The 14,406-nt window shown below is 44.5% G+C and overlaps 1 long non-coding RNA gene across 1 annotated transcript in view; it reads right to left on the minus strand.

The window, feature by feature from the left end:
- Positions 1–54: 54 nt before the first annotated feature.
- The window catches only part of LOC106144249, a 37,363-nt gene continuing 23,011 nt past the window's right edge, over positions 55–14,406 (minus strand). Inside the window, exons 2-3 of the long non-coding RNA XR_003378392.1 lie at positions 9,906–9,978; positions 55–1,341 (exon numbers count right to left, since the gene is read on the minus strand). This is a non-coding gene — a long non-coding RNA (uncharacterized LOC106144249). The remainder of the gene's footprint in view (positions 1,342–9,905; positions 9,979–14,406) is intronic.

Consider the following 14,406-nt stretch of genomic DNA (forward strand, 5'->3'; position numbering starts at 1 on the left):
AGGAAGGAAGGAAGGAAGGAGGGAGGGAGGGAGGGAGGGAGGGAGGGAGGGAGGAAGAAAGGAAGAAGGGAAGGAAGGAAGGGACTAAAACCAAGGTGTGGAAGTTTCCCAGCCCAGCATATTTCATACTGTAGTTTCCCCCATAGAACAGAAGCAATAGTTGGTTCTGAATCCCATCCCTTCTTGTTTCCTGATCAAAATAATTTCATATTTCCCACTCCAGAAGCCCTGTACATCTCAAGCACTTCCCCTGCCATCCCTGGACTTTTGCTAGAAAATAGCAGTCTGCATTCACAGACTAACCAGCCTATATCTAAAATGTAGGCTTAGGGGTACTTGGCCAGTGACCATGACGACTACAGCACTAGGAACTCCTCCCCAACTAGAGGCCTGCGCTCAAGAACAGCTCTATGGCAGCACACATGCAATAGCCACTGCTTTTCAAGCACACAGGGACATTAAGGTGTAAGCTCCATGAGAAAAGAACCATGTCTACCTCTCCTAGTCTCTGAAGAGTCTATGCTGTATTTAGCTGGTTGCTAGGTTGCCACATATGACCAGTAGTGTGTGCTTCATGAATCCAATCATGTTCCATAATGATCTCCAATGCATAATTAGCAAGGTCATGTTTCAATCAAATATTTCAAATGAATTCAGTCCCACCCTGTGATTCTGTTGCTCTAATTAACTCAAAACACGATGTCACCACCTGGTCTACAGACAAAAAAATTCATGAGGGTTTGAATTATTCTTACCATGGACTTTTATCCTACAAGATGGTCAGTGTCTCCCAGATCAAAAGTACAGAGAAACAATATAGAGACTAACGGGTGTTGTCTCTTATTAACGGACAAGCGCTGAACAGGACCACTGGAACACTCAGCCTCTCTCAATCACAGTCCAGCAGGAACACTCAGATTACATAACCCAGTAGGGACACCACAGGAGCCCTGCCATAAATTCTCCCAAATTTGACCGTTCCTCACTATCAGCCTTTAAAGAACTATCAGACTGTTCTCCCCCTTCCATAGAACACGTTTTCTTCTTTTGTCTGGATCTGACAGCACACTGTTGACTGTTGGCACTCTCAGAGGTCAGTCCTTCAACCTGTTGTCCGCTGCTTCATCTAGGATCTGCCCCTACGGAGTGCCTCACTGGGGTGAAGGAAGTGAAGAAGGAAACGCAGAGGGGAAACTGCAGTGGATGAGACTGGACAGCCATCCATGGAGTCTTCTTGAAGTCGGTGTTCAGGGACCACTGTCCAAGGGGAACCAGAGCAGAGGCAAAGCAATCTAGGGAAAGGCTCTTCCAAAGGAGCCGGCGCCTTCTGGTTCTCAGCAGCTGTAAATTAGAAATCAAAGATTACAAAGTTAAGCCACAGAACAAGTGGGGATCTTGGTAAATACATGGCTTAAACAAAACCCGATGAAGGATTCTTTGCCTTTTAAGTGAAGTCTGTGGTTTTTCAGACAATGGAGGAGGCGAGAGGAACACAGAAAATGTACCTAAATAGCCTTGCTTCCTTCCTCAACTTTGGAGTTCAAAAAAAAAAAAAATTAAAAAAAATACAATAAAGTCCAAGTGAATCTGCCTGCATAATTTTTATAATAAGTTATTATATTAAAGGGACATAAGAGAACGAGGATAGAGTCCAGCAGTGCAAAACCGTCGTGCAATGCTGCATGGAGTTCACCCAAACAGAGTACTGATCAGACACCAGTGAAGAGCTAAGCATATGATAATATTTAGGGACAAACTTCGATTGAAGATCCCATGAAAAGTCAGAAGCACACTCCCCCAAGTCTTGTTTAATTCCTGGGCAATTGATAAGATTAGTTCCCAGAGTCATTGGCAAAATAGGACAGAGTGATCCTCTCTGAAAGGAAAGTCTAGGTGAAGGGTTTCTACCTTAGAGACTGTCCACCGATATCATCAAAGGCTGATATACTACAGTGTCATCATCACCTTGGTATTGAGGAAATGACCAAACCCTTGATGTGACCACCTGATCCCTGGGTTCCAGGAACCCAGAGCCCACCTTACATTAAATCCTTCACTCTCGTTTCTCTAGTGTGAAGCAGTTAAATGGAAAGTATTCCAGTCACAAGATCTTTATTTTCATATTAGAATGTTATTATATTAACAACTGTTTGTGGATCATGGCAACACACACCTTTAATCTCAGCAACCGGGAGACAGAAGCAGGTAGATCACTGTAAATTCAAGGCCAGCCTGGTCTCTAAGCAAGTTCCAGGTCAACCTGGGCCACATAGATTCTGTCTCAAAAAAACCAAAACAAAGCCAGATGGTAGTTGTGGTGGCATGGCATTTTATCCCAGAACTCAGAAGGCAAAGCCTGGTGGATCTCTGTGACTCTGAGGCCACCCTGGTCTACAGGAGAGTTCCAGGAGAGCCAGGGCTACATAGAGAAACCCTGTATCAAAACCTTGCCCCCCCCCCAAAAAAAAGGACCACTTGGTGAATGTGCTGGTTTAAATGAGAATGGCCCCCATATGCTCAAACATTTGCATGCTTGCTTTCTAATTGGTGGAATTGTTTTAGGAAGGATTGGGGGTGTGGCCTTGTTGAAGACTGTCACTGCAAGTGCTCTTTGAAATTTCAAAAGCCTAGGGCTCCTGCAAGCTCCCTCCCTCCCTCCCTCCCTCCCTCCCTCCCTCTCTCCCTCCCTCCAACTTGTAGATAAGATATAAGCTCTCCACTACTGTTCCAGCACCATGCCTTCCTGCCTGCTGCCATCACTATGATGATCATGGGCTTTACTACCCTCTGAAGCTGTAAACAAGCCCCCAATTAAATGTTTCTTTTGTAAGTTGCCTTGGGCATGGGGCCCCTTCCCAGCAACAGGATAGTAACCAAGACAGTGACACTAGGTCTCCCATAAGATATTGACAGTTTGTAAACAGAACTTCCACCCATGAAAGTCTGCATTACCAGAATCCAAGAAAAATGAGAAGGAAGAGAAAAAGGAACAGGGAAAGCAGGGGGTCTCTACATCCTTCTTGTTTAATCTCACCAGATGTACAATGAAACCCAACAGCAGCCAAGACTAGTCTGAGAAAAGGTCCTTCTTCTAAAGCACATAGAAGAGGTGGCTCCTGAAGAATTGATGTCTAGAGAGAAACTTACACTGCCAGAGCCTCCCCTAGTGACATAGCTCAATTTTAAAGCAGTGAGCTAGAGAGTAATGGCTTAATCAGCTTTACCAGGGGCTGACTAAAAGGTGAGCCCACAGCTAAACCGAGATCTTTCAAACACCAGCTCACAGTAAGGCCCAAGTTAACTCTCAAAAGCACCACACAGCTTTTATTGGAGAGAGAGAGAGAAAGAGAGAGAGAGAGAGAGAGAGAGAGAGAGAGAGAGAGAGAGAGAGAGAGAGAATCCTTTTCAGTCCAGAGCAGCATATTGGTATTATCTGGCTATTAATTTTCTTTTCCTGGACAACAGTCTGGCCTGGTGTATCTGTGACCTGGCATGAGAATCCACTTGTAAGTTCCTGGGAGACTCTGGCATTCTGTGTGAAGGGACCATCCTAGAGTGAGCGCCAGAAGATCTCTGTGAAGAGGATGTTCTAGGGGAATCATCTGAACCCTAATACCACAAGACTCTGTAAACTAGTCTTCCATCCTGCGCTAAGTCCCAGCTTTATGTATGATCATTTGCAGGGGTGGACACTAGGATGGACAAAGAAAATGCCCTCTGTTGTAAAATCTGCTAAGACTAAGGCTATGTAGCTCAGTGACCCCTAGTCCAAGGCCCCGGGCTCTACCCTCTACAATGCAAAGAGAAGGAAGAGAATGACCAAGAAAGAGGCAAAGAGAGGAGAAAGAAGATCACACCCAAACACTTGGAAAGGTGTAGTAATAGGAGCGGCGGGGCTGCGTCCCCAGCACCCCGCTGCCCACACAGCTAGCTTTATACCCGAAATAATTACACGGACACTGTATTCATTTAATCACTGCTTGGCCATTTCTATCTAGCCTCTTCTAGGCTAACTCTCGCACCTGGACTAGCCCATCTCTAATAATCTGCTGTAGCCCATAAGGTGGCTTACCAGGGAGATTCTAGCCTACGTCCATCCTGGGTCAGAGCTTCATTGCGTGTGCCTCAGAGAGCAGAGCTCTCGCCTCTGCCCGCAGGAGTGGAGCATTGTGTCTCTCTGAGGCGTCTGCCCCCGAGAGGAGAGCTGTCGAGTCTCTGAGCTCACTTCCAATTCCTCCCAGCGTTCTGCTCCGTTCACTCCTCCCATCTACGTTCTAACCTATCAGGGCAAGCAGTTTCTTTATTTAATCAACCAATGACCTTCCTCCATCAGAAAGGGGTATTTGAGGGCTGAAGAATGACTTAGTTGGTAGAAGGCTTTCTGAGTAAGCATGGAGACTTGAGTTTAGAACCCCAGATTCATTTCAAAGCCAGGCACAATGGGACATGTATAATCCTGGGGCTGCAGAGGCAGAGGTGGACTTGACCCAGCCTTGCTGAATCTATGAGATCCAGGATCAAGGAGATTCTCTCAAAAATAAGAAGAAGAGCAGAAAGTAACCAACACCAAGTTTTAGCCTCCAGACTCTCTCACCTCCATGTGCTTACATCCACACACATGCATGCATCTATCACAGTCGGGGTGGGGGGGATAGCACTACAGAGCAATGCTGTTGATTAGAAACATGGATTAATGTCGTATAAACATATTCAATACAACAACAATTTCCCAGCCCTGATAGGCAGAATCTCTTTTGTAAATTTGTAAATCCTAAGCCACCAAGCCTGAGACTGTGATTCCATGAGCCTGGAACCTGTGTTTCTCCTGTCTCTTATATGGAGCTTCTGCAGCCAGTTACAGGTGGCCATTTGGACTTTACACTTGAACTTTTAAAGCTTTCTAGTCATATCTCAATTATTTAAAAACCCATAAAGAAGTCCGGGTGCCACATATCACGTGCAAATGGGTTATCCAGCTCCCTGGGTCTTTATGACTTTCAGATGGCATCCTCTTGACAAGGGGCAGGAAAGCTGAGTGGTAACATCAATACCACTTATATATCAGATACTTAGTAAGTGACCAGTACCCAAGACACAGAGTACAAATTTGTCGCTGTGCCATGTCGTGTCAGATGATAGCTGAAGACCAAAGATGTGGGTGGCTGATCTTATGGTGCTGTTGTTACTACTAAGATGTTAAACATCCCCAAGTGGAAGCTTAGTGAGGTTAAATTGTCTGGGAAGACGCAGCTAGGAAACGAAAGGCCCTCTTCTCCCCTCTTCTCCAAATCATGCCTCGCATGGATCTGAGCTTTCCACCATTAGATCTGGAAACAAACTAGTAACAGCAACAACACTCACCATGCTTGTTCCGACCACACATTCTCTGCACAGATTATCTCATACAATCCTTACCAAAACCCTGCTGCGTGCTCACTCTCTCCAGTTTACTTAAGTGGAAACTGAGGCAGAGAGTGTTTAAGTAGTTTCTCCAAAACTGCACCACTAAAATGGATGAAACCAGGATTGGAACAGAGATGCTCAATGCCAAACCACTTAGATATCCAAACTGGGATGCCTCCAGAGAGGGTAATAGAAGAATAACGTCTCCCCCTCCTGCTCAAATGCTTCTTTATGTACAAAATAACACCAGCCCATGTCTTATTTATCTATAGGAAAGTGGTATAACCCCACACACCCTCTGTTGCTTTGTTGGTTTGTTTGTTTTATTTCTGTTATGTTTTAGGGAAGAAATCTTACTCTGTATTTCACTCTTGCCTGAACTTTCCTCTCTAGCCTAGGCTGATCCCAAATTCACAATCCTCTGGCCTCTGCTTCCTGAGTGCTTAGATCATGGAAGCCTAGCACTGTACCGAGCTCAAAATCTCTCTTAGAACACGAAGCATAAAGTGGTGATAAACAGAAAGTGACATTTTATCTCACTGTTGGTGATGCTAAAGAACACAGAAGCTTTGGAAGTTTGGAGAGAGTTCACGCTATCAAAAGCGGCCACTATGATGGAACTACCACCCCGCGCTTTAAAAACATGTGCAGACAGCAGCACTACCATAGTTGCTGAGCTGAAGCCAGTAAGCAAAATTTTTACAGTTTTTTAAATTTGCTTTTTAAAAGATAACAAAAAATTGTAAAAATTGAATTTGGCCTGTGGCAGCCACTACCTCCACCCATCCTGTGTAGCTGAGATGTAAGATATAAGATAATATAAGAAGATATATATTTCATATATATATATATGAAAAATAAGTCAAGAATGGAAGGGGTTTGGAAGGACTTGAGGGTTCTGTCTTCTTCAAGTCAGGGAAAGCCAGAGGCCTGGCTGCTTTGTTTTGTTAAAGAAGGAAAATGGATCAGATTGGGAGGTTTCTCTGGCAAAGCCTCAAAGGCAAACAGCTAGAAAAGAAGGCTGAAAGAGAGATAAGAAGCAAGCCAGAGGCAGCTGCTGTTGTGAGCAGGGATGGCCAGAGCAGAATGCAACAGTCAACAACAGCAGAGATTTTCCCAAGTCAAGGAAGGATTTATAAATGAAGTCCGGAAGAGTGCCACATGTTCTCTTTCGTGTATCTAGAATATCACCTGACTTTAGGAAGATTGACTGTGATCTTGAAGAGAGGGCGGTTAACCTAAGCGAGAAAAGCAGGGAGGTTGCAGGGCAAGATGTGTGTGGAGCTTGTCTTGGCATAGAGAAAGGAAAGAAAATGTTCTTGGCTCGGGAGGAGACAGCTTTCAAACTGCCTAGAAAAGCAAGCGGGAAAGAGAGGAACTACAAGAACACATAGGAGGAGGTCAGGCATTAAGAAATTAGGGAGAAATGTGGGAAGTCAGCAGGGGAAAAAAATAAGCAGGCAGCGAACAGTAACGTAAGCTGAAGTCAGAGTCAACGCAGGGAGCAGCAAAGGCGGCTGAAGGCGCGGTGTCAGGAGGACTCCTCGGAGATTGCTTTAGCAGAGGCGGAACTCAAGATCGCAGACCACAGTGGGGGTATTTATAAGGGGCAGAGCTACAGGAGCCAAAAGAGAGGAAAAGATTTTGGTTTCTGGAGACCAATGGGGAAAGATGAGTCTTAGAGATGTCAGAAAGGAAAATATGACAGGATTTTGGAATATCCTCAAAGTGAAAAATAAAGCTTATTCTGTAGAAAAGAAATACAAGTCCTCTCTCTCCACAAGCGCTTGAGGAGCAGCCCTGAGGAGAGCCAAGGATAACACCAAAACTGCATTCCAAGAGCATGAGGAAGAGGCTGAAGTTACCAGAAAGCCCCAAAGGGAAGGAAGAGAAGATTGCCGTCGTCACCAGGCCTCCTTCGTATTGGCTATCACATCACCCAAACCGGAATAAGGTTTCAACAGAACTGACTTTTCCAGGGATAATCTTGCCATGGCCCACAGAATTCTGCTGGATTGCAGCAGGCAGGAAGAGAGAAAAAAAATGGGCAGGACCTTCACTATCCATATGGTCCAGAGATAAAAAGGACCACCAGCAGAAAGTAACATGACATCCTACCTCAAAGTGTTTAAACTGGACATTGAAAGGGAAAAGAATACATGAAGGCCGGAAGAAGCCACAGCACCGGGTGAGCAAGGACTAGCATCGACCTGTCAGCGCTGGGCTCCCTGGCATTTTGCCCAGTCTTTCCCATGTACATCCCACGATAAAGTCACTTCCCTTGTCCAGAAACAGAAGCTGCAGTGCCTATGACAGAGTCAGGACTAGTTGGATCTACAGCTATCGGCACTTGGTTTGTTTGAAGCCTGTCTTACCGTGTTGTCCACTTCTGAGCTCCAGCGTTGCTGGATCCCAGTGACCTCAATCTCCAGAGTCCTGCCCAAACCAGGCCTGCCTTCTAGCTTATACATCGTCCACTAAACAGACTGCTGGACTCTGGTCCTGACTTCCACCTCAAGGAGTACAAAAGGCTTGCTAACCCAGACTCTCCAATTTCCCATCAAATACGTCATCGGAATGACACCTTGCTCCATTCCTCTTGGTAAATTCTTTTGACCCTAGATAGAGAGCAACTGTTTGGCACACCCTTCAGAAACTCTTCAGGAGCTGGCCCGGCTCACTCACCAAGCCTTGTCTCAAGTTCTCCTTCCTGAAGGTGTCATTCAGGGGCTCCAGGTATGTGGTGGGTGGTGTTGCCACAGGCCTTTAATCCAAGCCTTCTGGAGGGAGGCAGAAGCAAGCGAATTTGATCTCTGAGCTGGAGGCCAGCTTGGCCTACAGAGTGAGTTCGAGGCCAGTCAGAGTTACACAGAGAAACTCTGTGGGGGAGGGGGGCTGGCCTGCATCTTGTTTATTTTCCCCTCCAGGCTTTTGCATCTTCTCCCTGACCTCTCCTCTTCCTTGTGTGCAATTTAGGCTGCTGTTGCTCTCACCTTTCACAAAACAACTTTCTTTGCTGGAATCCTCTCTACCTGTTCTAAGGTCTGCAAACCCCTTCCTGTTCCTATCCTGGTTGTCTTGGAATCCACTGTACCTACCATATACCTCGACAGGTCATAGGTTACTACACATTTGTTTTGAAGTAGATGAATAAATCCAGTAGAGTGGGGATATAAGTGATCACTAAATCAAATTCTCAGAAACCTGGATACTTCTTTTTGAAAAAGCAAGGCCTCCCTATGTAATCCCATGCTAATCTTTGGTTTGTGATGCTCCTGCCTCTGCCTTCCGAGTGCTGAGTGAGGTGTGGTGGGCCACCACATCCATTTTTCAAAAAAAACTATTTTATTTATTTATTTTATTTGTACATTGGTATTTTGTCTTCATGTGTATTTGTGCAGCCCATGATTGCCTTGGGCCCACTGAGGCTAGACAAGGATGTCAAATGTCACCTGTGGAAATGGTTTCCTGATAGTAGTGAGCTCCCATTTGAGTATAGCACTGAAACCCGGGTCCTCTGGAAGACCAACCAAGGCTCTTTTTCTGTTTTGCTTTGGTTTGGTTTTTCAAGACAGGGTTTTTCTGTGTAACAACTCTGGCTGTCCTGGAACTCATTCTATAGACCAGGCTAGCCTGAACTCACAAAGATTTGCCTGTCTCTCCTTCCCAAATGCTGATATTAAAGGTGTGCACCACCATCACCTGGTCCAACCAAGGCTTTAACACCTAGCCATTGACATCTGCAGTTTACCATCCATTGCCAGAGATTCCTTTTTTAGATATTTCAGACAACCCACTAACATTTCATAAAACATGCTCCCTATGTGCTTTCTGTGTCTGGATGATGCATAATTCCAGAAGCAACACTAGGTTCTTGACCTAGAGTAGAGGAGAAATCTTAATTTTTGTCACATTGACACAATCCATAGTCTCTTTAAATTTTTTCAGGAGGACCTAGAGAATCCTTGACAATCTGTGAAAGGCTTAGTAACTATTATCTGGTCACTTAATCACTAGACCCTACAAGACCTCGAGTGACTTAATAGTTGACAGGGAATTTTGTTTATTATCATCCCAGAGTCCAGCGTAATAGCTGACATATAAGAATGGGCTTAAATTAAATGAATAAGTGAACAAATGAGCAATGAAATCAAGACAAGTCTTGGGTTAAACTTTTGAATCTGGCCAGGCATAGTGTCACACACCTTTAATCCCACCTAGCCCGTGGAAAGCAAAGACAGGCAGATCTCTGTGAGTTCAAGGCCAGCCTGGTCAACAGAGCTAGTTCTAGGACAGCTAGGGCTGTTACATAGAGAAAAACCTGTTTGTTTGTTTGTTTGTTTGTTTGTTTTAAAAAAATCTGGGTCGGAGTCTCAGCAGGGACCTCCATCATTATACAGACAACCCAGTGACACATTCCCAAGAAATTAACCCTTTAAAACACACGCACACACACAACACACATCCAAGACTTGGCTTGATTTAATTGTTCATTTGCTCACCTATTCATTTAATTTAAGGCTGTTCTTATATGTCAGCTCTTATGCTGGACTCTGGGATGCCAGATGACTGCGTCTGTAAGATAGAGAGTCAGGGCAAGAAAGACGGGGCAGGGTTTAGATGGGAGGAGACCAGGTTTCTTTCTGTGTCCTAAGGCTCAGAAGGACACTGAGGATAGGCACATTACACAGAGACTGAAAGGGTCTCATCTGGCCCCCACATTCCCTACTTATCCCTTGAGGCACACCATAGACCATATTTACCGGTAGACAGTAGACAGACTGATAAAGCACCCACCACACACTTTCAGAATCTATTAATGAAACTCTTTGGTGACATATTATTTTACATGTGTTTCAATAGTAACTATGAATAATGTCTAATTAAAACAAAGGTACTTGTCTAGTTCCTAAACCTTTCAAAACAGCAGAAATATTTAAACAGCATCTTCACACACACACACACACACACACATACACACACACACACTTTGAAATTTACCTTCTGCCAACTTGTTAGTTATTTGAATAAGCCTTATTTCTGCCGCATGCTTTAGCACCAAATAGTACCTTGCAGTCAGTTTGAAAACCTTTATCGAAGTTAGAGTACAGTATTATTTTGACACTAGACAGTCCTTTGCTTTTGTGTGGGATCACCGTGTTGCCTGAACAGTGTATGATTTTGCTTTTGTGCAGACAATCAGCAGGTCATTAGTGTACCATACAAATCGCCCTGGACTGAGGATGGAACCCTGGGGGACTGAAGCCATAATAGGCTGGAGAGTAGATACAGTGTTGTTGACAGTTACCTCTGATGGCAGTTAAAAGGTATGATTACAACCGCATGACGACTTAATATAACAGATCCCTGAGCTGTTCACATGACAAATTCTGATTAATAGTGCCAATAATCACTGTGAATTTTTAAGTTCTGTGAAGCACCCCATTTTATCCTGCCACTAGAGCGTAAAACTTCACAGTTATTTATTAAATAAATGTTTTATTACTCTTTCGCTCCTGTTGGTTTTACAAGTTCATGTACATGAGTTTACTCAGATACAGGAAGCGAGTTTTGCTGAATATTTAGAAGGTTCAGGATGTAGTTTTTTGAGTAAGAAAGTATGAGCTATACTGAAAGTCCATATATAAACTAGAATTTTTCATCTTTACACACATACACACATGAGTACACACACACACACACACACACACACATACTCACACACTCACACGGGGGAGGGTCTATTTCCATCCACATCTGGTAATGATGTGGGCATAATGAAAAGATTTCAGATTCCCTCCAGAAAGCCCTTAGGCTACAAGCAAAGTATCCTACATCTAATAAACCCATCTTAGATAGATCTCCCATATGGCAAAGTCCTGTTTTGCTTTATTCCAACAAATTGGTCCATGGATTCCTTTCACAGCTGTTGCTACTATTGTTTATGATCCATTGAAGCCTGGCAACACTCCAGAGGACAATGTGTAACAGATTTAGGATATCCCATGTGTGCACCTATGAGGAGGCCCAAACACCCAGGAAATGTAAAGGCAGGACTCATAAGAACAAATGGAGCAAGGGAACAGAGAAATTTAATCACAGTTATCAGGACACTGAGTGTTATAGGAGAAACATCAAAGTTGGTTTCTAGCCAGATTACCACCTAGGCAATACAGATGTTGATGAAGTTAGAAAACAAATACATACTCTGTTCTGAGAATCTCCCCTCCGTTATTCTGCATCTCTGTTCGGTTTGACATGAGGAACACTGGTACCCCTGCCTGCACTGGTACTGTAGAGAGAGAGGGCTCCAGCTGTGAACTGGGAGTCTTCCTAAAGCAGTGTCCCTGCTGCAGCAACACTTAGAAAGTTTACTGCACACACCACAGAAACACTACCAATCTGGAAAAGGAAACATGCTTTTCCTAATCATGACTTCAGTTCATGGGCTTTGTACGTTCTGGAAGTTTCCTCCCTCATCTATAACTTCTATACATAACAACAATTACTTTTTTTGCTTTGCTGTGATACGCCTAGAATTGGTATATCTTGTCGATGCACTAGAAAGTAAGCAAGCAGGTTAAAGTAGTGCTTAAGAAGAAGCCCAGTTCACATCAGATCTACAGATTGAATTAACATGTTCAAAACAACTTTACAGCCGTCACCAAGAGATGGATCTGGGATTACAAATTAGCAGTATTAGCAAACTATCAGTTATTATTACCAATATGTAGAGGTAATCTGAGATCTTCTGGTTTGTCTGCGTGAGTCCCCGGGACCAGGTTCCACAGCACTTTGAGTTGATCAACCCCATCTTCAGGCTTCCAGCAGTTTCCTTTCCTAGAAGTTTCCTTCTCGGTCCCATTGCCCCTTCGATCTCTGGCAAGAATGTTATGAAATATAGCAGACTACCTGGTCTGTATTGCTTTGCAATACCTGTTTGCAGCTTTAGGGCTCACTCCTCCTCAGTTCTCTCTTTTGCCGTGGTCTTTCCCTCCCCCAGGCTTTGGGTGTTTAAGGTTTTCTACACTCTAAGGAAAAAGAGGATGATTTTAAAAACAGGGGACAGGCCGAGGAGAGCAAGTGACCAAGAAAAGATAGGAGCTTCCAAGCTCCTCAAGCTCTGCCTCTCAGCTTCTGTTCCTGTGACTGGCTGCGTTTTCCAGAAAGGCTAAAATGAGGAAGACTGTGGGGAGAGACGGCTGGAGGAGGTCACTGGGAGTTCTCCCTTCCTTCTCTCAGCCTATCTGCTGAAGTCCTCACTCCCCTGGTGGCATTGAATCCCTTGCAAAGTTTTAAAGTGAATTAAAGGGATAAATGATATAAATTAAAATCCCACTTACAAAAGCAAAAATCAAACCACACCAGCACACACGCGCGCGCGCGCACACACACACACACACACACACACACACACACACACACACACGGGGGGGGGTACTTCCCCATGGCCTCCTCATTCACTGCTCAAGGGTTTTCCACTGTACCCCACCCACCTACTCATCCAGACCAACACATACCACCAGGCCCACCTCACACCTGAACTTCTGGCTGAGCCAGGAGAGCACTGGAAGTTTGGGGGCAGGGCCAGGAATTCAGCAAGGCCTCAGGCTATAGGCACAGCCACCGCCTGCGCAGTGCAGGAAGCTTGTGACCTCTAAAAGTACCCCTGGAAAGTTGGATAGGAGGGACAGACAGCTGGAACGTGAGAATTTGGGTTGACACCAGGCAGGCTTCACTCATCTCCCCCCAAGCTCTAGTCCTGGCTACATTGTCAGAAGGTGTCAGAATGTCCTAATTCCAAGTCCCAGCTTCCGGTTAAACCAGAACCTGGACATCCAGAGAAGGATCCAGGAATGTGACCAGCCAGGTGACATTGCTGTGTCACCACTCCATGAATGCATTCCAAGTCTTCAAATAGTGTTTGTTAAGGAAATACTCAGAAATTCTGTTTAAAAGAGAAAATCTTCTGTTCCAGTCTTTGATATGAACAATCAGTAATGACCGCCATTTGTTGAACACATCCTACACATGGGACTCCACTCTGTGGAATAGGTCACTTAATCCTAACAATCGCCCTGCGCAGTAGGGACTGTAATTATCTCTCCTTTACATACTACACAACTGAATTGCAAAGGTAAAATCACTTAATCCCAGCTACTAAAAAGATCCAGAATTCTATAGCAGCTAAAGCGGACACTTCACACGTCTAGCCAAATTGTATAGAAAACCAAAACTTTGACAACATTCTTCCTGGACTGGACTTTAAGGTTCTTTGACCTTGTTTGGTTAAGGGATAGAATTCAGCAGCAGGAGACTCGGAGTTTACCTCTGTCTCTCCAGGTGCCTGAGGCCAGCAGTAAATTGAAGAAATCAGATAAGCAAGTGGCAGAGATAATCCACTTTCAAAACAGGACTGAAGGGGGCGGGCAAGCGAATGGTATTTTTGGCTCGGTCTTCCCCAGAGCTGACTTTTCTTGGGGGAAAAGCATCTCCCTTCTCTTGCAGGGGCACCCAGAAGACCAAATAGCAGGGGTGAAGCAAAATGAGTCAGCAAGTAAAGACTCTTCCGGTGTAATTCTGATGACCTGGGTTTGATCCCCAGAACCCATCTAAGGGTGGAAGGAGAGAGTGGATTCCAGAACATTACCCTTTGACCTTTGCATGCCAGCCATGTGACACACCTACAACACATCCTGAAAGCAAACACAGACAGTAATAAAAATAATCATTTTTTTCTGAGAGATACGAACTTGGGTCAAGCAAAAGCGTAATAAAGTACCAGGAAAGTTCTGAGAACTTTCTAAAGGAAACAATTGATGCCATCAATGCAGACAGAGTCTACAGTACCTTCAAGTCAAAATGGTTCCTAGCTCTTAAAATATGAACACTCAATTTTATAGTAGTAGCAGTTATAAACATAATTCATTATTTAGCATAATAACAGGTGCGTGTGTGTGTGTGTGTGTGTGTGTGTGAGAGAGAGAGAGAGAGAGAGAGAGA

Source organism: Microtus ochrogaster, linkage group LG10, assembly GCF_000317375.1.
Source record: "Microtus ochrogaster isolate Prairie Vole_2 linkage group LG10, MicOch1.0, whole genome shotgun sequence".
Taxonomy (NCBI): domain Eukaryota; kingdom Metazoa; phylum Chordata; class Mammalia; order Rodentia; family Cricetidae; genus Microtus; species Microtus ochrogaster.